We start from the raw sequence: 25773 nt of genomic DNA on the forward strand, positions 1-25773 counted from the left end.
ATCACAGTCGTCAGCATTTAAACGGGAGACGGCCTATGCGAAGGGGTGGTCCATAGGTCTCAACAGACGACAGATGGGTACTCAGAGATATGAAACAACAGCACTTGTAGGAAATGCCAATGAAGTTGATGTCTGTATTCAAGGAATCAAGACAAGGGCTTTATTGGACACAGGAGCTACAGTCTCTACTGTGAGTCAAGCATTTTATGATCAGTATCTCTCAGGTATTCCTATCACCCCAATCACAAATGTCTTGGATATTGAGTGTGCTGATGGACAGCCCCTGCCATACTCAGGTTACATTCAGCTGGACTTAGAGGTTAATGGGATTGATGCTGAACGCCAGCCATGTCTTCTGCTTGTTGTTCCTACAAGCAACTATAATCACAAGGTACCGGTTTTACTTGGGACCAATATGTTATCGGTTTACTTAGGAACCTGTAGACAACTACATGGGGAGAAGTTTCTGCAAGATGACAACCTTTATACACCTTGGTATTTAGCTTTTAGGTGTATGGTACTGCAGGAACGGGATCTTGTTCAACGAGAATTTAAGCTCGGACTAGTCAAGTGTGCAGGAGTGAAGAAGGTTGTCATCCCACCCAATTCAGAAGTCACTATCACTGGCTACATTGACAAGGCACTTCCTTACCGCAATACATGTGCTATATTGCAAAGTACTAGCCGTTCAGCTATTCCTGATGATCTTGACATCTCACCCAGCTTGATAACATACAGAGAGAGAGGATTTGTAGATGTCAACATTTCAAATATTACCACAAGAACGGTAGTCATTCAACCCCGTGCCCTTCTGTGTGAGATACAGCCTGTTGATGTTGAAGAACAGCCTTCTATGACAGATGTGTCACAGGACAAGGATTCACTCTTTAATAGGATGGATATAGAAACTTCACAGATCTCAGGCACTCAATGCGAAGAGGGATTAAGGGTTATCTCGGACTACTTGGACATATTCTCTCATGGTGATCTTGACCTTGGACACACTAGTGCAGTGAAACACCGGATAGATCTCATAGATGAACGACCCTTTAAACAGCGACATAGGAGAATTCCGCCATCTATGCATGCTGAAGTAAGAGATCATCTGCACCAACTATTAGCAAGTGGAGTCATCCGTCGATCACGATCACCTTGGTCTTCCAATGTGGTATTAGTACGCAAGAGAAATGGGACGCTAAGGATGTGCATTGATTTTAGACAGCTAAATCAGAGGACTATTAAGGATTCCTACGCTCTCCCTAGGATTGAGGAGATGTTTGATACACTTAGAGGATCAAAATTCTACTCCACAATGGACATGAAGAGCGGATACCACCATGTTGACTTAGAAGAACATCACAAGGAGAGAACTGCTTTCTCCGTAGGACCCCTCGGATTCTTTGAATTCAACCGGATGCCCTTTGGTTTGTGCAACAGTCCCGCCACTTATCAACGCCTCATGAATGACTGTTTTGAAGATATGCACTTAAAGATATGCCTTATCTACATGGATGACGTCATTGTCTTTGCGGATACCTTTGAAGAACATCTGGACAGGCTAAAGAAGGTGTTTAAGAGGCTCCGAGATTGCGGATTCAAGCTCGCTCCAGATAAGTGCAGCTTCTTCAAAGACAAGATCAAGTTCTTAGGACATATTGTATCAGGACAAGGCATTGAACCAGATCCGGCTAAAGTTGAAAAGATAAAGACATGGCCCCAACCAAAGAATCCAGCAGAGGTTAGACAGTTTCTTGGATTTGCAGGGTATTACCGGAGATTTGTGAAGAACTTTGCTGCAATCACCAAGCCCCTGTCAAGTCTTATGCCTCCACCAACACAGACAAAGAGAACACGGAAGAAAGTTGCCCAACAGCCGTGGATATGGGGATCTGAGCAAGAGAAGGCATTCCATCACTTAAAACAGCTTCTGGTTTCGCCTCCTATTCTAGCCTCTACGAGACTACAGCCTACCATTTGAGCTCCATACAGATGCTAGTACACATGGACTGGGCGCTGTCCTCTATCAAGAGCAGGATGGAAAGAAGCGAGCTATTGCATATGCCAGTAGAGGACTAAACAAAGCTGAGAAGAACTACTCTGCACATCGTCTTGAGTTCCTGGCTTTGAAGTGGGCAATTACTGAAAAGTTCAACGATTACCTCTATGGTACCAAGTTCAGAGTTTATACAGATAACAATCCGTTGACCTATATTCTAACCTCAGCTAAACTTGACGCAACAGGACATAGATGGTTAGCATCCTTGGCAGCCTATGATTTTGACATCAAGTACCGGCCTGGAATCAGCAATGCAGATGCAGATGGTATGTCACGTCTACCAGAACTAGAGACAAGTGGAGGACATGAGCATATGCCAGGCGACTCTGTAAAGGCTGTGTGCAACGTCATTCATACCCAACCTTATGTTGAGAGTTTATGTTTGCAGGCTGACGTTACTCTGGAAGAGAACCTAGACACTATTGGTGTCCCTTTAGCCAGGATGTCAAAACGGGACTGGAGAAAGGCACAGTACCAGGACCTTATCTTGAGACAATGGACAAGATGTTTACAATCCAACAACAAACCAAGGAGACAGGATTTCTGTGATTCCCCTACTCATTCAGCACTGCTCAAGATCTCTAGGAATCTTCATCTTGAACAGGGAATTTTGTACAGAGAAGTGTCAATTAACGGACAAACTAGACAGCAGTTAGTTTTACCAGCTGAGTACATCAAAGATGCATTAGAAGGCCTTCATGACAATATGGGTCATCCAGGACGAGACCGAACTTTGTCTCTCTTGAGAGACAGATTCTTCTGGCCCGGCATGTCTAAAGACGTTGATGAATGGATTACAAATTGCAGGAGATGCATCTGCCGGAAGACTCCAACCAACCAGAGAGCTCCACTCATAGGAATTGAAACAACTCAGCCACTAGAGTTAGTATCGATGGATTTCTTGGACCTTGAACCATGCAAAGGAGGCAAACACTGTGTGTTAGTTGTCACGGATCACTTCACCAGATATGCACAGGCATATGTCACCAACAACATGACAGCCAAAGCCACAGCAAAAGCTTTCTTTGACAACTTCATTGTGCATTATGGGATTCCACAGCGCATACACTCTGATCAAGGTGCCAACTTTGATGGAAATCTTATAAAGGAATTGTGTTTATTAACCGGCATGAAGAAATCCAGAACAACACCATATCATCCCATGGGTAACGGCATGTGCGAGAGGTTTAATCGCACATTATGTGACATGTTAGGAACTTTGTCCCCTGACAAGAAAAGCGATTGGAAATCTCACATTGGGCCTCTCGTACATGCTTATAATTGCACACGGCATGATTCAACTGGACAGTCACCGTTCTTCTTAATGTTTGGTAGAGAACCACGTCTCCCTCTCGATCTTGCCTTTGGATTAGAACTTGGAATGACACAGACGTCACTCACTGAGTATACCAGATCACTCAGAAAACGATTGAAGGACTCATATGAACTAGCTTTGGCTTCAGCTAAAACATCTCGTGACAGGCAGAAGAAAGGATATGACATACGGGTGAGGGGAGCCGCACTGCAGACTGGAGATCGCGTACTAGTAAAGATATTGGCATTTGATGGTAAACATAAGCTTTCGGACAAGTGGGAGGAGGATCCTTACATTATTCTGTCCCAGCCTAATCAAGATGTTCCCGTCTTTGTAGTGCAGAAAGAGAATGGTGAAGGTCGACAGAAGACTTTGCATAGGAATCTCCTTTTGCCAATCGGCACTCTTCATGGCTTTGATAACGCTGAGTCATCACCTGAAGCAGAGTCTCCATCATCCAGACCCAAACCTGTACCAAGGCCAAGACGATCTAGACCACAACCAAAGTCAGATAATGTACTACCAGTTGATAACACCAACCAGGAAGACATCATTGTAGAGATCCACAAAAATAGAGGTGCTGCAGCTTCTGGTATTCCTACAGATACCAAACAGGATGTTTCTGCAGATACGGATACTGCTACTCAGGCGAGTGGTGACGATCATGAGGCTGAGGTAGCAGCGGAACATATCTCTGGTGACGACGGTCACATCCCAGGAGAGGGAGAAACAGAGGTGAATCCTTCTGATGCTGAAGTGGATGAAGACGCTGGTGTTAATACTCCAGATCTACACAGAGATGATGTCATTCCTGAGAATGAAGAAGCAGGAGCAAATAATGATGTTCTGGACCGCGTGTCTTCACCTGAAGCAGTTGAAGAAATGGACACCGCAGATGACTCTGCTCCAGATGCTAATGGATTCGATGTTGTTCCACGAAGGTCAACACGTGCTAGGCAACCCCCCTAGTTGGGTGCGTTCAGGACAGTATGCACTTAGCCATATCACAGCAGAACCAGATTGGATGGCTAGGGTTCAGTACCTAGAGCATTTAACCAATGCTGGAACATTAGAAGAGACTGCACCGGACATCACGAAAGCTTTTCTAAACATTCTCACTCGCCAGAACACAGAATGACAGAGACGTCATTTTCCTGGGGAGGGAAGAATGTAGGAGTATGTAATTATGTACATATAAGCAAGTGTATTTTAATTTGTATTTTAATCACTAAGTCTAGCCCTAGCTTAACCACTCAATCTAACCTGCTTCACTTTCACAATAGCACTGTCACCCTTGCGCTTACGTTGTCTATTGTCTCTATTGTCTTGCCCCAGCCCCAGGCCCCTTAGTTTCAATAGCAGGGTGTTTTGTGGGTCAGCTATCATTTTTCACTTCAGTCTGTCTGGTCACTGGTCACAGCTAGCAACAGCTTATAACAGGTGTGGCAAACATAGTTCCTGACGTTTGTGACGGTAACGGGCACAGTGCCATACACTCGGGCCTTCTTCAGTTATTGCCATTAAACTGACATCTACAAAAAACTATTTGCCTTTGTGGTATATACCAAACCACTCCGGTTACAATAATACATCCCATAGATACATAGATAATACCACCAAAAACACCAGACACATTCATAACCTCCATCTGGAAGGAATTAAGACGACAGATATTATCCACCGTGAGATGAGGAGAAAGACAGGTTAAATATATATGTACTGCTGCGTGTAATACCTTCCGCATTTGACAATAAAACAGGGAATACATGATATGACCAGTATTTATGAAACTGTTTTACGATCCCGGTTGCATGAATCAGTGCATTCTGCATGGTTTTTATTAGTTTTGGATATCGAGTATATTTCTTAATTTCTCAATTTCACACCTGATCAACGTGCACACTGTCGACTCCACGATATGACAATCGTCATGGAAATCGATACGATCAGCGCTTCACTTCTCCAACTCAAAACAACATTAAAATAATGTAACAATAGAATGAATGTATGTCTTTTGTGATGTGACGTGTACGTCTTGCGGGATAATCTTATGTTTCTGATATATATCATAACAAAACGCTGCGGAATAAGTTGTTTCAAAACCTGAATTACATCGTCATTCAGATGTGTTTTAGATGTGTTTTAGATAAGTACCATGGAGATGAATATACAATATCAGGGAAACATTTATGTCGATTGACAAGAAAACAGGGATCACATGATATGACCAGTATCTATGACACTGTTTTACGATCATGGTTGCATGAATCAGTGCATTCTGCATGGTTTTCATTACTTTTGGATATCGAGTATGATTCTTAATGCTCAATTTCACACTTCATCAACTTTTATGCAGAGTTGTCTATTTCTCCAATGCACACTGTCAACATCAGGCTATGACAATCGTTATGGAAATCGATACGATCAGCGCTTCAGTTCTCCAACTCAAAACAAGATTAAAATAATGTAACAATAGGATGAATGTGCTGCTTTTGTGATGTAAGATATAAGACTTGCGGGATAACCTTATGTTTCGGATATACATCATAACATAACGCTGCGGAATAAGTTGCTGAAAACTTAAATTACATCGTCATTAAGATGTAAGCTTTCACTTGCAGGCGAAATACCAGAGACAGAATAACGGCAGCTAAGAAATTGAGACAGCAATTGTCATTGTACTCCCTGGATAAAAAAGGTGCAGACATTGTTCTGACATGCTGTAATAATGCAGGGTTAAAAACTATACGTTTTGTCATTGAAGACCAAAAAATCGAGTTACCATTTTTCCATAACTGTTATATTGGAAATTCTAGCTTTCGGATCTGCGATTGTGTTATAAAACATACTGATCTTTCCAGGAGCCTTGTTTATCTGTAGGTCTCAGTTAAAAAAATAAGAGACGAAACCCACTTCATTACCAAAAGAAATCTCCACTAAAAGCCGAGTGTATTCCGATTATATAATGAGCATGTGTTTTATGAATCACATTGAAGTATTGTCTGTGTGTTTGAAGTAGCTGCAAAATGCTACTTTGTTGATCAACCTCTTGCAGCAATTTTACGAATCTGTAAGCGATAGATCCTGGACCAGACAATCCAATGACTAACATCGTGAACTATCTACGCAGCTGGGATATCATGACATGCATCAACCAACTCAGTAAGTTTGACCACCCCTTTCATGGTCAGTGAGTCGGCTCCTCAGTGGTACTGGACTCAACAACGGTGCTTTTTAGTTCCCTTTTCATTTATCGTTCAATACACAATGTGACATTGCAAAGGTAACAGCTCGACTCAGCTGTCTTATGGCTGCTGCCTGTAAATAATCGAACCATGACCACAGATATCTGATGTTGAAACGAAATTTTGGTACGATGACATAATATCAAGAAAGTCACTGGGTATGACCACCAGATCCATGTAGTGAGTGAGTAAGTGAGTTGGGTGTTATGTAGCTTTTAGCAGTATTCCAGCAATATCACGGAGGGTGACACGAGAAATGGGCTTCACACATTGTATCCATGTAGGGAATCGAGCCCGGGGCGACAAGCGAACGCTTTAACCACTAGGCTAACCCGACGCCCTTCTTTGTTTAGAAATCGGAGGTAAACATGTGTGTGTGTGTGTGTGTGTGTGTGTGTGTGTGTGTGTGTGTGTGTGTGTGTGTGTGTTAGAGATACAACTTTTAACTTCTTACATTCAATATCCACCTGATAATACGTCCCATCACCAAGGAAATGAATCTAATCTGGTCATCACCGAGTGCCTGGATGCTTGATAAAGGAATTATTTCACTGTGTTACAATGTAGCCTATTAATTAGGAATCGTATTGAAGGACGGAAATATTGGATACCCATAATAAGTAATTTCCATGTTATTTGACTAGACACATGCATGTATCATGGCACAGTGATGGTTTTACATCTATTGCATCGATTCTTTGTAAGGTTGTATTGCTAGAGGTTTCCCATCAACGACATGGTCTCGGCATTGACAATAGGCTTTTGATATGACAACAACTGCCTTCGTTGTCAATGCTTCAATGTATGAGTACTTATGCAGAGTCCCATACCAGGTGTGTGCCCCAGTGTTTCTATGCGACAAGTTGAGGTTCGACACACATTTGGAAGTTCGTCAGCATATCCCTGCCAACGTCCATTGAAATATGTCCACTCTGAACGAATAATGTAGACCAAAGCATAATGTATTAACCAAACATTTATCTTCGTTAACCAAAGATCTACTGTTGATAAAATAGAACGCAACGCTTAGTACACAAACTAAGTTCTGTACTTTTCCATGATAAGGATGCTATGTTAAGGATGCTAGATATGTGACGGATGTTCTTAAATTGGTCCAACCCGATATCAAAATGCATTAACTTTAGATGACAAAAACATTTTCAATACCGAAAATTTGATACCATTCGTTGTAAGTTTTTACATATCCGAGGGTTAATTCTCAATCAGGCAAATAGTAATTAACCTTACAAAAAAGATATGTTTGGGTGTAGCCTAGCGCTCCGGGCTACCTACTTTTAAAGCAACCCTGTGGTGCAGCAGCAATATGGATATATCACAAAGCGGCCAAAATCTATTTCAACATCAGGTAAAAAGAAATCTAAAGGTTTGGTTATTTCTGTTATTTCCTAAAAGTGAAGGCATTGCATACTTTACAAGGCGATTCAAAAGGGCCTCTGATCCTGACATTTTGAACAATATAAATAGCAATCAATGTCAGTAACTTGCAGGACTAACATGTCTGATAAGTGACAAGCCCTTGGTTCTATTTCAAACAATGAATGTTTCTCGGGGACTAATCCCATCAATAATCACCAAAAGGTGACTAATTCTTGATATAAATTGTGGACATGGTAGTGAAATCGATAAGCAGACAAAAGAGCATATGCCACCACTAAACCCGAGTCGGAAGCGGGCAGGTTGGGCACAGACCCGATCACAGTAAGCGCACAGCGCGACAAACGCCGGAAATCAATTTTAACCCTAGTAACTGGTTTTTCGTTTTGATGGCGATTTAGCCTCTCATTTTTTGTCGTCTGCTTTATGCTATTTCCGTTTTTCATATTTGGATTTCCGTTAATTTACATTTGGTTAAGCATGTGTGTATACATGATATGGATGACATGTTTTAATCAAGGTTGCTTTATATGGACCAGGGCAGCGGGGAAGGTCGAGGTAACTTTCCATGTCAGAGTCAAACAAAAATATTGACAAGCACGTGCAACACTACAAATGGCAAACTGCCATCCACTCTCAGTCAGCATTTCAGAAACGCTTTCATCACTATCAATTAGTGTGAACGATATTTCAAAGACACTACTCGTCATTATATGCTCGTATTGAATGAACGCTATTAACATGAGGCAGACACTAAATCGATCTGACAAACATATTCAATTCGTCAGAACTTTTCAGCTGTCTTTTGTAAAGCGTAAGTGGAAATACGAAAGAGAGGCAAAAATAATATTGTTCCTTTTTAACGTTTGAAGATTCTCTTCTCCAACAGTAATGTACATTAAAGGACTGGATATTTTTACATTCCGCCAATTTGAAGGATCTTTGAATGCTCTAATCATTTATGTTTGATGTTTCGCTAAACATTATACCGACAACTACCTCTCGCAGTAATATATACGTTAGTTTTTGTTAACTAGTATAATTATGCACTCAATAGAATCAGCATCTTACAGATGTATTATAACAAGATTACGGAATGATAGTTTTACCTCTGTGAAACCTTTGGAAAATTGATCATGATATGCTTTAAAGCAACCCCAGCAGCAGCAGCAATATGGATATATCACAAAGCGGCCAAAATCTATTTCAACATCAGGTAAAAAGAAATCTAAAGGTTTGGTTATTTCTGTTATTTCCTAAAAGTGAAGGCATTGCATACTTTACAAGGCGATTCAAAAGGGCCTCTGATCCTGACATTTTGAACAATATAAATAGCAATCAATGTCAGTAACTTGCAGGACTAACATGTCTGATAAGTGACAAGCCCTGTTCTATTTCAAACAATGAATGTTTCTCGGGGACTAATCCCATCAATAATCACCAAAAGGTGACTAATTCTTGATATAAATTGTGGACATGGTAGTGAAATCGATAAGCAGACAAAAGAGCATATGCCACCACTAAACCCGAGTCGGAAGCGGGCAGGTTGGGCACAGACCCGATCACAGTAAGCGCACAGCGCGACAAACGCCGGAAATCAATTTTAACCCTAGTAACTGGTTTTTCGTTTTGATGGCGATTTAGCCTCTCATTTTTTGTCGTCTGCTTTATGCTATTTCCGTTTTTCATATTTGGATTTCCGTTAATTTACATTTGGTTAAGCATGTGTGTATACATGATATGGATGACATGTTTTAATCAAGGTTGCTTTATATGGACCAGGGCAGCGGGGAAGGTCGAGGTAACTTTCCATGTCAGAGTCAAACAAAAATATTGACAAGCACGTGCAACACTACAAATGGCAAACTGCCATCCACTCTCAGTCAGCATTTCAGAAACGCTTTCATCACTATCAATTAGTGTGAACGATATTTCAAAGACACTACTCGTCATTATATGCTCGTATTGAATGAACGCTATTAACATGAGGCAGACACTAAATCGATCTGACAAACATATTCAATTCGTCAGAACTTTTCAGCTGTCTTTTGTAAAGCGTAAGTGGAAATACGAAAGAGAGGCAAAAATAATATTGTTCCTTTTTAACGTTTGAAGATTCTCTTCTCCAACAGTAATGTACATTAAAGGACTGGATATTTTTACATTCCGCCAATTTGAAGGATCTTTGAATGCTCTAATCATTTATGTTTGATGTTTCGCTAAACATTATACCGACAACTACCTCTCGCAGTAATATATACGTTAGTTTTTGTTAACTAGTATAATTATGCACTCAATAGAATCAGCATCTTACAGATGTATTATAACAAGATTACGGAATGATAGTTTTACCTCTGTGAAACCTTTGGAAAATTGATCATGATATGCTTTAAAGGAGCATGTGGCTTAAGTATTCATATAAAATGGCATTTTGTTTCATTTTACCCATTAGTTATTGTGATATACTTAAGCAATAGCTGAGCATCTCTCAAAACTGAAAGAAAAAGTTTCCTTTGATTTCTTACATTATTCCTTTGATTTCTTATATTAAGTAATCTTATTCAAGATTAAAAGCACAGGCTGGAATGGCCATTAGACCGAATTACCTTTCGTTAAAAATGTTAAATGTTCTTAAGCTAAATTTTAAAAATGTTCTTCAGCTAAATCAAAGTTTAGAAATCCAAGTTCTATTCCTAGATCCATACATGGATTCCTGCAAAGATATTGGTAAACTACGGGTAAAAGACATGACTATTACCGCTCATATTTGATTCCTATTTCTCTTTAAATCAGGATTCACAGCCGGCTCCCTGAAATTTGACGAAACCATGTTACATAATTTGGTGCCTTTGTATATTTGTATATATATATATATATATATGATCAGTTTATGTTTTGTTTCTAAAAAAAGTGACTACTCGTGACCTTGGTTATTTCTTTCCCCTCGAAATCAGCCTCTTCATAGACAGTGTGACCACAGAGCTTAACATATTAGACAGAATGAGTGTTTGCTTGCAGCCGTTAATAACTGTCAGTAATGAATCAAATCACTTGGCCGGATCGCCTGAACCAATGAGTGGAGTTTAACCATCAACATAGGTTGCTAGGGGAAAAAAATGTCTTACGCGTTTTCGCCATGGTAAATAGATGTAGAATGAGAAGATTGAACGTAGTTAGACACAGAGCGGTAATAGCAATGATTGCATTCGTTTTCCTTGTAGATAGTTATTAGTTCAGTACCCTGTCGAATGAAAACATTGCTCAATCAAAACCATCGCTTTAGGGATGATCTTATCTGATTTTCAATCATATACTTATATTCTCCCTCCAAACTCAGTTAAGTGACAGACTATAGTCTGTTTGCAGTGAAAATGTACTGTTGAATTCTACTTTAAACCAAAAAGTAAAACAAATAAAGTGAAATTAAGACTGCGAATCCTCATGATTTTACCTTGCCAAATGAACATATAAATCTCAGAATTTTATTCAACTTAGGATAAAAGTTGTTTAACAAACGATCACAGTTTCACATCGGTATTATTGGTTTGTATTACAAGGGGGTATGCACATCAAATGAAACACCAAGAACGACAAGGGTTGTTCTAAGTAAACGCTCTTCACGTAGCGCACTTGCATTTGTTTCACTGTTCCAACTACTGCGCTTATCCCATTGTAATACAAACCAGTAATATCGATTTGAATCTATTTGAATTTGTTTACAAAAAAAATCTGCTTACGTAGACAGGTAAATGTTTCGTAGGTTGTGATTTATTAAAGCATATTTATGATAAAGTCGGAATCATAGAATAGACGAGTAGAGTTTTCATATGATTATGGAAATGGTTATTGCTTCTGGATCATGGTTATCTTTAAACAAAGCAAATCAATTTACACATCAGTCAAAATGTACTATACAAATATCATAATTAATACTACAGATCAGTTTCGTGAGAAATATTATAAGAGAGGTGTGTGCTTTACATACTGAACCTGTGTCAGTGTTTCAGTCTAAAATGGTAGTGCTGTCTATGGGATATTGTATCCGTGATACTGTTCTCCTGTATGTCAACATGTACAGATGTCATGGTTATGGAAATGTTTTTGTTACATCCATTCTGCAAACACCATGCAACTACCATAATTATCTTTTAAAAAATCAAATCCATTTCACACATTCAACTGAAGACACACAAAACATAGTGTATACACACAAACTAATCCTAAAGTCAAGTTGTCGTACCTCTCATCCAGTTATAGTCGCATATTTGGACAAGTATAGTTTGCCAATCACGTATTGTGTCCCAGAGTCCCCACGAACGCTTTCAAACATGTACCACACAAATACCACATAGTAAATACCACAGGTCGGCTTCGTGAGACATATAATGTAAATTATCGTGCATTGCAAAGCTTTGTTCTCTACATACTGAAACCGTGTCAGTATCTCCGCCTAAAGCGACACTGCTTTATTGGGTCCCGGATATATTACCCATAATACTGATCTCTCAAAGGACACCAGGATCATTTTCTACTAATTCACCACCATCCTCGGGTATTAAGTAGATGATAAAAGCCACGCGTCACTGATTAAACACAGGTGAAAAAACTGAAGTTAACGAGTGAACACAACGTATGTGTACAGTTAAAAGATGTAATGAGTCCAAATGACGCTGTTCAGCCTAAAGTGTAATGAATGGCCAGTCAGGCTAGGTCGTAGACGCTTACTTGCAACAATAGGTATCGTGCTCAGCAAAATGTGAAGACACGACCAGTGGAATCTGACTGAGATCACCTCATAAAACATCACGATTAAATGTTTCCACACTGCCATGGCTGATCCGAGAATAAGACATCTGATGAAAAATCATTTGAAAAACAGATCAATATGTTTTGGAACATTGATGTGTGACGTTGTCAAAAGTTTTCTTTGTATCTTCTTCCTATCTGTCTTCCGAAGAGGTTTCAAGCAGCTTCTAATACCCAGTCAAATTGTGATGAACGGCTTCATATTCAGCTATAGAAATCTCATCGACGCAACGTGACAAAAAAGTAGATTTGATACTTTTTTCAAGGCAAGTTCCCTTTGATGTCATGCACTGGTTTCATTTATTTTAACTTTCAGTGTCGACATCTGAAGTACACACGACAGTTTTCCTTCTGTGAAGGTATTAACAGAAGTCAAATGTCTGCTGCTCTGAGGTTGTTTCATCAACGTTGCTCCTAGGGCATGCAGCGATTCGGTGTTGTTTGTAGTAAGTATTCAAAGGTGGACAGCGTTTGAACACCGTCACAAATACGTAAACTGATGCTGTACATAAGTTCATGGGAAGGGTGAGCTGAGTAAGGATATATTTTCATGTCTTTGTTCCAACCAATTAAGATCCATGGATTGTCAGGACCTTGCCTTTGTGTAGTTTGGGCGTCATTTCTGAAACTGAAGTTTTTGTAAGATTGCATTTGAGCCTTGTGGGCGTTTATAGGATTCGTTCATGGCATACAACATGTTCAGTGACCAAAGTACAGGGTTCGCCTAAGATGTCACCGAGTGCTACTACCAGAGGCATTCTTGGACTATCGTCAATGAGGACTTACATCGATAAATGTAAACTGTTGTTTGCTGGACGATTGTGTAGACAGAAAGTAAAAGTCATATCAAAGAAAATATTTCTATGGAAACTTGGCAAATATCTGGCAGGATTAATAAGCTATCCAAATGACTTTGTCTCAGAACTGTTTGCCATTATTCACAAGTATATCAACCTAAACGATGCAATGGAAACCTATGTGACATGTGGAGGATTCATAGACCAAAACTATTGGAGTTTGACAGTAAAACAGACACTTCCATCCTACGAAAACTATCTGAATCGTTCTACTCTGACTACAATACCTGCACTGTGTGACTGTTCTCTTATCCATCCAGAATTAACTGCCCACACATACTATGGAAAATAGCTTATGTTCACCAATTCCAAGTAAAACTAGCATATGTTGTGAAAATAGCTAGCATGAAAATCTTTGCAAGACATTGTGCCCTTTGTGACAAGTATGTACAAAACTGCGCAAAACATGTACTCCAAAACTATTGCATGGTTTTGTTACATTCTATAACCAGAGTGATGAAAAGATCATGAACTTTATACTAAGTGGGGAACATAATGAACTCATTTGGACTTTCAAGTAATCTTAAAACTATCTGAATTCAAGGGGTGGGTATTGCAGAGAATTTTCATTCTGCGATATATTGCAATGCGAAAACATATATTGCGATATGTATTGCAATATATTGCAAGAAGTCTTTTTTAACAAAAAAAAATACTTATAATCGGGGGCGGTGGGGTAGCCTAGTGGTTAATGCGTTCGCCCGTCACGCCGATGACCCGACATGAGCACAATATGTGAAGCCCATTTCTGCATGGTGTCCCCCTCCGTGATATTGCGGGAATATTGCTAAAAGCGGCGTTAAACCATACTCACTCACTGAGGTACTTATAATCGAGTTTATACTTGATTTATAGAGAAAAAACACAACAAATTCACTATGCTTAATTAAGCTTTAATAAAAACCTTTAATCATGACAAAATAAAAATGTCAATAATGTTTGTCACCAATGGAACAAGGAAAAGAATAATTTAACCTCAATTATTGCTAGTTTGAACTAGTTTCTCCACTCTCAAGAATGCCCTAAGATTTTAGACAACAACTTGACCTGGTCAGGACATATCAGAGATCACTGGTCATTGAATTGAATACGTAAATATTTAAAACATTCCGATTCAAAGCATTGCGAAACACTTGAACCACAATTGAGAACACAACTTCAAATTGAACTTAACAATCCATTTAAATGTAATTTTCACCACGATCATTCCCACCACTGTTACCACAATTGCCCCAATCATCAACATCTTCATCACCATCATCACCACACCTTTACATTCGCCATTTTACAACAAACGCATACCTTCCGGTGTGAAAAACGGAAATATCCGAATATTTCCGAGTGTTACGAAGTTTTCCGAATGCATGTCAAAATACGGCAATACCTATCGTTTTCAGGTCTGAACTGGTTATATTGCGCAGCCCTACTGAATTCGTTCACAAATGTAGACATATATATGTCCAGACCCAACTAGTCATTATATCAGTATTAAGTACATACTGAGATGTATGTATGCAATATCCTTGTACATCCCAGTCTTATGACTGACTGATTGTTTTGTATGTTGTTTGGTTCATTTTGTGTACTCCTCTTCATGACAATGGAGGAAATAAAGAATATATATATATATACATGAAAATATTTTAACACATGCAGCAAAGTTATCCGTTGGAAATACTCTATGTCTTGAAAGAATATGTCTTTCTACAAAAGTCGTATCAGTCTGCTCCTGGTCTCTTGAAATATATACTTCATGAAGCAAATTCCTTCGATTCCATCCTCTGTTGGACCTCCCTCAATCCGTTACCGCCTTCGTTACGGCATTTGTAATCAAAGCCTCTGCTCTGTCATGAGTCGTACGTACAGTATCTGCCGATTGCGGGCGGGGTTTACCATAAGACAGAGTCTAAAGGGATGCTGACAAACGACTTGATTATTTGCTTGGTTGGTTTGTTGTTTAACGCTTAACCCATTCCACCTATGTAGTGGCGGTCTGTAAATAATCGATCATTAATCAGACAATCCAGTGATTAACAGCATGAGCATCGATCTAAGCAATTGGGATACGATGACATGTGTCAGCCAAGACAGCGCGCCTGACCACCTGATCCCGTTATTCACCTCTTACGACAGGCATGGGTTACTGAAGATCAATCCTAACCCTCATCTTCGCAGGTTTGCTGACTTGCTTGCTTACGGACTTTTGGAACATATCTCAGCTTTTATTTTATGCTTACTGATTGTGTGTCGAGGTTTTATATTGACGACAAGTCACCTTAAAGTACACATAATTTAAAATAAGGTTTTCCAAACTAAATTATATAATGTTATACAATGACGATGGGATTTTTTTTCACAAATTACCAAACGTGAACGAAAACAAACATTTTAGCAAACTATGGCACAATTTACTGAATGCAAGAGTTAAGGGTAAATGAGTGTCAGTCTGATGGTTAGAAACGTTCATTGTGTAAGCTTCATCCTTCTGCAAGAATCTAATTTCCAACACGCATTATTGTTAGAATCAGTGACAACATTCGTAAAGAGGGATATTTTATAACGGCGGGTAAATACTAAATATTAGAATGATTTAACACCTTCTGATTGGCCATTCAGAATTAGGTATATTCCGATCGATGTAGAATCGGTTGTCAGTTTTAAAAAGTAGCTATAGATCACAATAGAATAGAAAAAGCACTTCCACACCCATAAGAAATTTCCGCTAAAAGCAGAGTCGACTGAACAATTATGACTATATCATGAGTATGTATTTGTTTCAGCAGCATTACAGCTGTACGACGTTGTTTGTAAACAAATCTGGACCAGACAGTCGAGTGATTGATCACGAATAATAAACAAATATTTGCCTGGTGAGAAATGTTTAACATGACAAGAAAACTAAATGGTTACGATCTTGTTATATGTTCGAATTACTGTCACATATATAATTTCCTTTTCCATCGTTGAAATATGTTGAGAATGATATATAACACTGCGACAAATAGGCAGTATGAAATAAGAATGGAAGGTTAAAGTTACTACAAGTTTGTTGATATTAATGTTCAGGTTAAATTACAGCGTCAGCAATTACCCGAGTTAATATATAAGAACTGTGCCTAATGAAACCATTTTGAATTAACTCTTAAGTTTTTATTTGGTGTATTTGGCATTTTCCGACTACAATCTTAAGACTGTAGCAACAGGCTAAGAAGTTGTTTGACGTACGTCAGTAAACACCCAATACCAGATTGGAGTTTTTGAAATGCAGACGTCAGAATTTAGAACATTTTAAGGTAACGCCTGTTACAGTTATGCAAGGCAGATGCCCATGGAGCAAGTCAGCCCAGTCTTCCCCGTGGTGCACATGACACTGAACAGAATCTGGCATCTTACAATTCAACGATTTATTCGTGTCCTATGAGGCGAAATCAGACATTTTATCTGGCAACCTTCTGAGATTGGAATGATGGACTTTACCAATGAATAAATGCAGGCCCCGCAATTCTATTGAAATGATTTTGTCACTGGACATCACAGTTACAGAATGAATACTCGAGGCGTATTTATTGTTTGGAGTCTGATTGTGTTACCTTTTAATGCGTGTGTCGATGTCAGTTACAAAACATGAAGCGTTTCTCAGAAAATTTAATACTTGTATCTTCTTATGTGATATTTACTCCATAAATTCAGAAAATAGATTTTCTGCCCTCAGTATGTTTACTTGATAATACATATACGTAATTATTTCTTATAATATATTACAAGTTTACATATATTAAAACTAAAATGAATATAATAATGCATTATTCAATATTTTAAAGTTTCATTAGCAATTACAATTGTAGTTCACATTTAAGTATTCAGTTTCAGGCAAAACCTTCTCTACAAAACAGTATACACAAGTGGTGTTCCGATTAATTGAAATAATTAATAAGATTGGTCGCGTTGACCAAACGACCAAGCAATCGATCACATTTTCTCATAATCGAACACAAACGATTTTGGAACTACTGTTTTGGTCTTTGAAACACTTGAAGATGGAACATATCTTCGACGTTGTCAGGGCGTGAAAACGTGTTTAATTCTTAGAAACTCACTTCACTAACTGAAACATCATGACTGAACATTTCCTTGAAGACTCCGTAAGTTTATGTTCATGATATATTAGTCATCACTTTGCAATAACAACCTGTACATGAAAATCTGAAAAATGTCGCTAACCCATTCTTTCGATGATTGTTTGTTGGTAATGAATCAGTTGTGAGTTTTCAACCAATTCCCAACACTAGTATACACACATGCTGACCTTGATGGAAAGAAGCAGATTGTAGCTTATGATGACACATCATCACAGTCATATTATACATAGACAATCATGATTAGGTCTTCACATGTACACTTTGAAGGGACGTTTTGCAATATTCCAGAACAGGAATATAATACAGGCAAATACTCAAGCGTGTACTGGTGCCAGACCAGTGATTGATATCATTAGCAACGTCATGTTGAGGGACGATGACACCAGTCTTCAAACCAAATCCGTATCAACTTAAATATAATGGTGGCGCGTGGTCCTGTGCTCAAAGCTCAGGTCACAAATCGGTGCAGTTAAGCACCGTCGAGCTCGGAGGGTCCTTGGATGGGTGACCGTGTTTGGCAGCTTGGCTCCTGAGAGTTTCTAGGACTTCAGTCCTGCCCCACAACGAAGCACATGTGACACATGTGGTCTCACCTTAGGCAAGTGAGTTTGTTCAAAATTGTTTCTGTTCACCCAGCAGGAAAATGGGTACCCGGTGGAAAAAAGTCATATGACTATAACCTTCTAGCGCCTAACAGGCAGCTTGGGTTATCCGGGGTAATAATGGCCTTGATTGTTAGCGCTATGAGCATACCTAGTGTGGAGTTTTGCGCTATATAAATGGACACATTATTATTATTATTATTAAATAATTTGAAAGTTTGTCAGTATCATAAAACATACTTTATTATCCTTAACTGACGGTCAAAAGTGCCTTCAACAGCTTTGCGGAGTTATACCCCTTGGGTACGCCAGGAAACTATTCGAATCACGGCTTTACCGGATTATGTTTCAAGGTTTTGTCAGCATTAATCCTGTATAATCCGTGGATTTCAAGTAAACGTCTCAGACCGGTATCGCTCCCGGACGTGCATACTACAGGTATTCTCCCAAATCACGTTGCCCCGCGGTGATATAACTGGAATACCTTTCACAGCAGCGTAAAACACACTCACTCTCTCTTCGTTCCTCCTGATATGACCCATGAAGATCCGGTTTACAATTGATCTTCAGTAACCCATGCTTGTCGTAAGAGGCAACTAACGGGATCGGATGGCCAGGCTCGCTGACTTTGTTGACAAATGTCATTGTATCCCAATTGCGCAGATCGATCTCGTGCTGTTGATCACTGAATAGTCTGGTCCAGACTCGTTTATTTACAGACCGCCGCCAAAAATGAAATACACAATGCCATTTTAGGTGCCGGTCTCTGAGGGTGAGGGTTCGAATCCCGGACGGGACTCTGTACTTTACTAAGAAAGTGTAATCCCAAATATAACATATGTTACGCCGCCAAATAGCTGAGTACGGCGTAAAACTAAATTACTGACTCACTCCTCATCTTATGTACTCCAGTCATGGATGAAGCTTATTGACCAATGTGAGCCAACATGTATATATGTATGGCTTTGACAATAGTGCCTTTGATTCATGATGTCTGTGTCTAGGGGTTTACCAATGCTTAATCGTCTTCCAGGTGATTACTGATAATATAAAACCTAACCCCGTTGAAATCATCCGTAGCCCAGGAACGAGAACTATGCTCGCCGTAATTAAAGAGCGCATCGAACCGTGCTTAAGTGCATTACACGCATCGGGTCATCTTAAATAGTCAGTAATTACTTCTCGGCGAATAACCAGCTGTTCGTGCTAAGACACCTAACGATAAAGTGAATATAGCCACGACATAGTTTTCATTCTTCCTGAAGACTCATAAATATACACTGTGTGTTACAACTGATAAATCTAGACTTATATCCGGTTGAACGATTTAACAGGGAATGATCTGCTGTGGGAAGACGGTTTTAACAATATTTCATTTCACAGATTATGTACCAGGAATAATACACTTCAGTTACTTAGACGGTAAGTCCTGAAGAATTACACCTATCTGGGTTTCTCACTCGGCGAATCCAGTCATGGAACCAAACAACGCAAATGCTAGACATGTAACCTTGGAGATGACAAAACTTTACGGATGTTCAACTTCTTTATTTTTAACAATGGCGACGTTTCGGTATAGATTCTTATGGGGGAATGATGGGGTACACCAGTTTATACACATGATACATGTACATGTGATAATGAGATAACATTACATTATATGCAGTCCTGTAATTTAGAAATTCTTTCACATTTTCTGTATCACTATATAGCATTTCAATTGTTTAATCTACATTCCCAATACGAAATACATTATACTGCCTGCTTTTTATTATTCAAATTGTAACATTTTACTCAACCCATATATCTTGTTCAACTGTAACCAATTAAGTGAATAAAAAATACTTTTAAAAAAGACATAAACAAAGGTGAGAAAACAAAGCATCAAAGAAAGTTACATGATGAGCTACAATAACATGATGATGAGCTAAGATAACATAGATGAGATGAATGGGGTTACCATGACAATCATCTCATTAATATGCTTGAAAACGGTATAAGAATCTAAACCGAAACGTCACCATTGTTAAAATAAAGGAATTGATCATCCATAAAGTTCTGTCATCTCTATGCTACAAACTTCTAGAAAGCCACTCCAACAAACAAACAAAATGTAACCTTTGGGTATTAAGCGTTCCGTTCCCCAAACGAAAAAATACAGCATTTTGTATGTTGTATAAAGCAATTTCAGGCCCCAAAACTAAATATTCCTTTCTAGTCAATGAGCCACGATGGTGCTTAATGGTTAAGATTACGCTCGTAATGCGTAATTCGTTCGATTTCCTACATGGTGCAACATATGAAGCACATTTCATCATCCCCTGCTTTTGTTGAATATTGCTCGAAGTGGCAACCGAAGTAAGTGCTGTTATGGGTTTTAATGTTCAATTTTAAACCATACAATTCTTTCTTAATGACAATGAAAACATCTTTTATGTGATCTTCCATGATCAGAAAATTCACCGTCAATATTCCGAGCTGTGTGGTTACTGACGACTGGATTGAGTACAAGGTCATAACGTTTCTGCTGAATCACTCACGAGACGTCAGTTTTCAGGGGAATCACTGTCATTTCTTGATTCAGTTGCTCTGAGAGTTCTGCTTTTATTAATCAACTTGTAAATATTGGAAATATTTTCCTGAAAGGATCTGTTTTGTGTGATTCGACTATGGAATCTCATCGAAGTGATATCTTATGGGAGATTATAGACGAAGATTCCATTAAAGTGGTAACTATCTCGGATTATAGTCGAAGATTCCATTAAAGTGGAAACTATCTCGAATTATAGGCGAAGATTCCATTAAAGGGGGAACTATCTCGAATTCTTTTCGAGGGTTTTCAATACTTTAACGGACGAATGTTTGATATTATATATCACTATGCGAATTTATGATTTCAGTTTCTACTTTATATTAATTTGAACCATTAGTTACAAAAACAGTTCCAAATTTAAGATAGATAATGTTTAAGATCTCCATCAGAAAATTGCTGGCTTCAAATGGGCAAATATTTCTCGTTGGCTCACGTATTGGATAATAATAGAACAGACGTGTATTTTTTAGCTAACTGCACAGCTTTAAGTGAGACTTTATGTGACTGGGACAATAGAAAAACGTGATTTCAGCTTATCCAAGGCAGATTATTGTAAGTCTAATAACACATTCCTAAGATTGAATTTCGAAAGTAGGGGAAAACGCGATTTTTTACGTGCCGTTCGATTCCGTGCTATTTACCCAAATCATAGGCACCGAGAATAATGAAGAATCGGACAACTTGGTATAACGTACTTGGTATGCAAGCGTGAGCTTTCATAAGCGAGGCTCGACTGTTGTCAGTCATATCAGTGTCAACAGTGACAGTGAATTTAATGATATGCAAGTGATTTAAACACAAAGACATTATCAGGTTTGTTTGCCTGGGTAGGTCTGAGGCTGTACACGGACCGGTTTCAAAGAATTATACATTAATCAGTTCCCATGACGCCCTCTATATATTCTGGGTCGTACCATGGATGGACCTCTGAGACAAAACTACAAGCATCATGTCGTCATGTCACTTAAGATTCCGTGTTTGGCTCAACGCTGAGTATCCACTGACAAGGCGCAGGACAGATTCGTGAAATTCATTGCATAATCTACATTTCATGTTTACAGTCTGATTCTAGTATAACACAAAACATTATGGATGTCAACTTCTTGTTTATCTTGTTAAACAAAATATTGTGGATGTCAACTACTTGTTTATCGTGTTAAACAAAATGTTGTGATGTCAACTTCTTGTTTATCTTGTTAAACCAAATATTATGGATGTCAACTTCTTGTTTATCTTGTTAAACAAAATATTGTGGATGTCAACTTCTTGTTTATCTTGTTAAACAAAATATTATGGATGACAACTTCTTGTTTATCTTGATAAACAAAATATTGTGGATGTCAACTTCTTGTTTATCTTGTTAAACCAAATATTATGGATGTCAACTTCTTGTTTATCTTGTTAAACAAAATATTGTGGATGTCAACTACTTGTTTATCGTGTTAAACAAAATGTTGTGATGTCAACTTCTTGTTTATCTTGTTAAACCAAATATTATGGATGTCAACTTCTTGTTTATCTTGTTAAACAAAATATTGTGGATGTCAACTTCTTGTTTATCTTGTTAAACAAAATATTATGGATGACAACTTCTTGTTTATCTTGATAAACAAAATATTGTGGATGTCAACTTCTTGTTTATCTTGTTAAACCAAATATTATGGATGTCAACTTCTTGTTTATCTTGTTAAACAAAATATTGTGGATGTCAACTGCTTGTTTATCTTGTTAAACAAAATATTGTGGATTTCAACTTCTTGTTTATTTTGTTAAACAAAATATTATGGATGCCAGCTTCTTGTTTATTTTGTTAAACAAAATATTATGGATGTCAACTTCTTGTTTATCTTGTTAAACAAAATATTATGGATGTCAATTTCTTGTTTATCTTGTTAAACAAAATATTGTGGATGTCAACTTCTTGTTTATTTTGTTAAACAAAATATTATGGATGTCAGCTTCTTGTTTATCTTGTTAAACAAAATATTATGGATGTCAACTTCTTGTTTAAACAAAATAATATGGATGTCAACTTCTTGTTTATCTTGTTAAACAAAATATTATGGATGTCAACTTCTTGTTTATCTTGTTAAACAAGAAGTTGACATCCCTAACATTTTGTCTTATACTTGAATATCAATTTCTATATGCCTTTCAAGAACCTCAGTCTGATTCTAGATCACTCATTTACTGTGCCGTGTTGAAAGTGACTGGTCTTGACTTGCAACAGAAAACCTTGAAATTCACTGACTTCATCCATGCGAAGAACACGGGTTCAGAGCGCCGAATGCGGGTGGACTGAAAACATAGAATTTACACTGAGAAATATTACAAAATACATAGCATATATACATTTCCATTCACCATCCATGATGTTAATGACACTGTTTAAAGAAAAAGTTATAATAATTTCGCGAACACTTGGTGTTATAACTCATTTCCGTGATCCATTCATTACAATTTCACCAGTCCAGGTGCTTTTCGAGCCATATGAAGTCTATTTCGGTGGATAATCACTGTTTATTTATTTGAGTTGATGTTTGCTGTTTTGTTCACTTATTCGTTCACGACCCTAGTATCATTATTAAAACGAATGCTTTTAAAGGAACCAGTGAAAATGAAAGTTTTGTCAACATATAAACGTTCCATAACATGAGCACCTGGAAGGTAGTTTCAAACTTAATCACCATTAATGTTTTGATGCTGGGTTCAATGTTGTTTGTTGATTAATGTTTATACTAAGTCAGGCCATCATTGTTGAATACAATGGGTTCTGTGAATGGTTCTCTAAGTGGGTGACTGATGCAACCAGCAACATTCAAGTCTTAATTGCATCAATGACACAACATGGCAAGTGTTAACGTGTGTTTTGTAGACGTGAAGGCAGCATATTCATAAGTACCTCTTGTCAAGTTTTCAACTCCTTAACCTTAAATATTAAAGTCACTGCAACAGATGCTGTGGTAACATGCAATTTATATTTGATGATTCCGCTATACATTCATAGTTCCGTTATTTTCAAGTGCTTCCTGTTCAAAACAGGCGTAAAATGTGTAAGAACAACATTTATTCATTTTTCTGTTTCTCTATTTCCGTGTTATGTCAGTTATTTGAGAGAATCATGTCGAACAAAAGGTTAAAAACTGTTTCAATGGATAACATATATGCTTTAACCGTAAGAGGGAACAGGAAACGATTCACACGTTTGAAATTTGCTTTAAAGTAATGACGTCATTACTTTTCTTTGATCGTGACATTTTCAAAGAATGACTGACAGGTCCATATTTGTAACATTCTAAAACAAACCATGCTGGAAATAACAACTTTGAAACAAAGAGGTTCAATGAACTCTTTTTCACAGAAGATGTCGAAGTATGATGATCAAGTTACGTTGTCCTCAGAATGACCCCCCGAACAACGGGTCATCGCAACAAAATGACCACGAAAGTTGAACTTCTGTGCTCCCTGTTCGTTGAAACCCATCACAGGTGAAAAATTAAAGTTTATTTATACTACCAATCATTCCTGACACAAACATACCACAATTACCACAGTACACAATCAGTGAAAGGCAAGCGTTACTTTACTTAAGGGCTCGTTCTCAACGAAGCAGCAATCTCGTGTACCGTAAACTGCAATGCCGTGTAAGCACTCCTGGATTGCTGGTTTCGCGAAGGAACTAAGAAAGCTTAAGTAAATGGATATGGTTAATTACCCGATCTACAAGGACTACACTTCTAGCTTATTATCTCTGACCAACACTCGTGTGATTAGTTCCGTGTGGTTTAGGCTAAGGTGGCGTTCTTGTTGCGGTTGGTGATAGCGTAAGATTGGTTTCATTTAGAGAGTGAAAACCAGCAAAACATTTGAAAACATTATTGCAACGTTATGGTATGTTACAGTAATTAAAATTAACACTGCGACCCCGTTCGTCGTGTCTTTTTCGCAGTCTCCACACACAGCCATTCTCCATTAGCCAGTGTGTTATAGTGGGATGTATATTTGTTTTTGTACATCCTGGAAGAATTTGTTTCGGAAGCGAAGCCATAAAGTCAGTATATCTTATCACCGTCTTGACATTGCATATCTCGCGCCATCCGCTTGAAATCATCTCCCGCAAATGTATTTTAAAATACATCATCTCATTTCAGTGTACTCTACATATAAATTCACCGTCTCTTTCTAGCGGGAGATTTAATCAGTGACATCAGAAGACTGCTGTAAATAGACGAAATGTGGATGCAAGAGAAAAAACAGACAGATTCTATTTGGTTAAAAATGCTGAAAGTCTTGAAAATTACATGAACGTTACATTATAAAGACGTTCAGCTGGTAAATATGTTTTCCTATTATAATACACATAACAGGAGGAGCGAATGCCTTATGCCACAAAACATTCCGGTTGTATTTGAGGACGCCCTGAGTGAGTGAGTAAGTTTAGTTAAACGCCGCACTCGGCAATATTCAAGCTATACGGTGGCGGTCTGTAAATAATCAAGTCTGGACCAGACAATCCAGTGATCAACAGCACGAACATCGATCTAGCCAATTGGGATACGATGGCGTGTGTCAACCAAATCAGCGAGCCTGACCACCCGATCCCGTTAGTCGCCTCTTACGCCAAGCATGGGTTGCTGAAGATCAATTCTAACCCGGATCTTCACTTGTCAGGACGCCTTGCGATAAGACGAGGCGAATATTGAATGTCTTGTGCTTGTTTTCAACATTCAAGAATTTGGTTATTTGAATGTAAGTATGACATGAA

Source organism: Haliotis rubra, unplaced genomic scaffold (genome assembly GCF_003918875.1).
Source record: "Haliotis rubra isolate DU_JTF1 unplaced genomic scaffold, ASM391887v1 Scf147, whole genome shotgun sequence".
Taxonomy (NCBI): Eukaryota; Metazoa; Mollusca; class Gastropoda; order Lepetellida; family Haliotidae; genus Haliotis; species Haliotis rubra.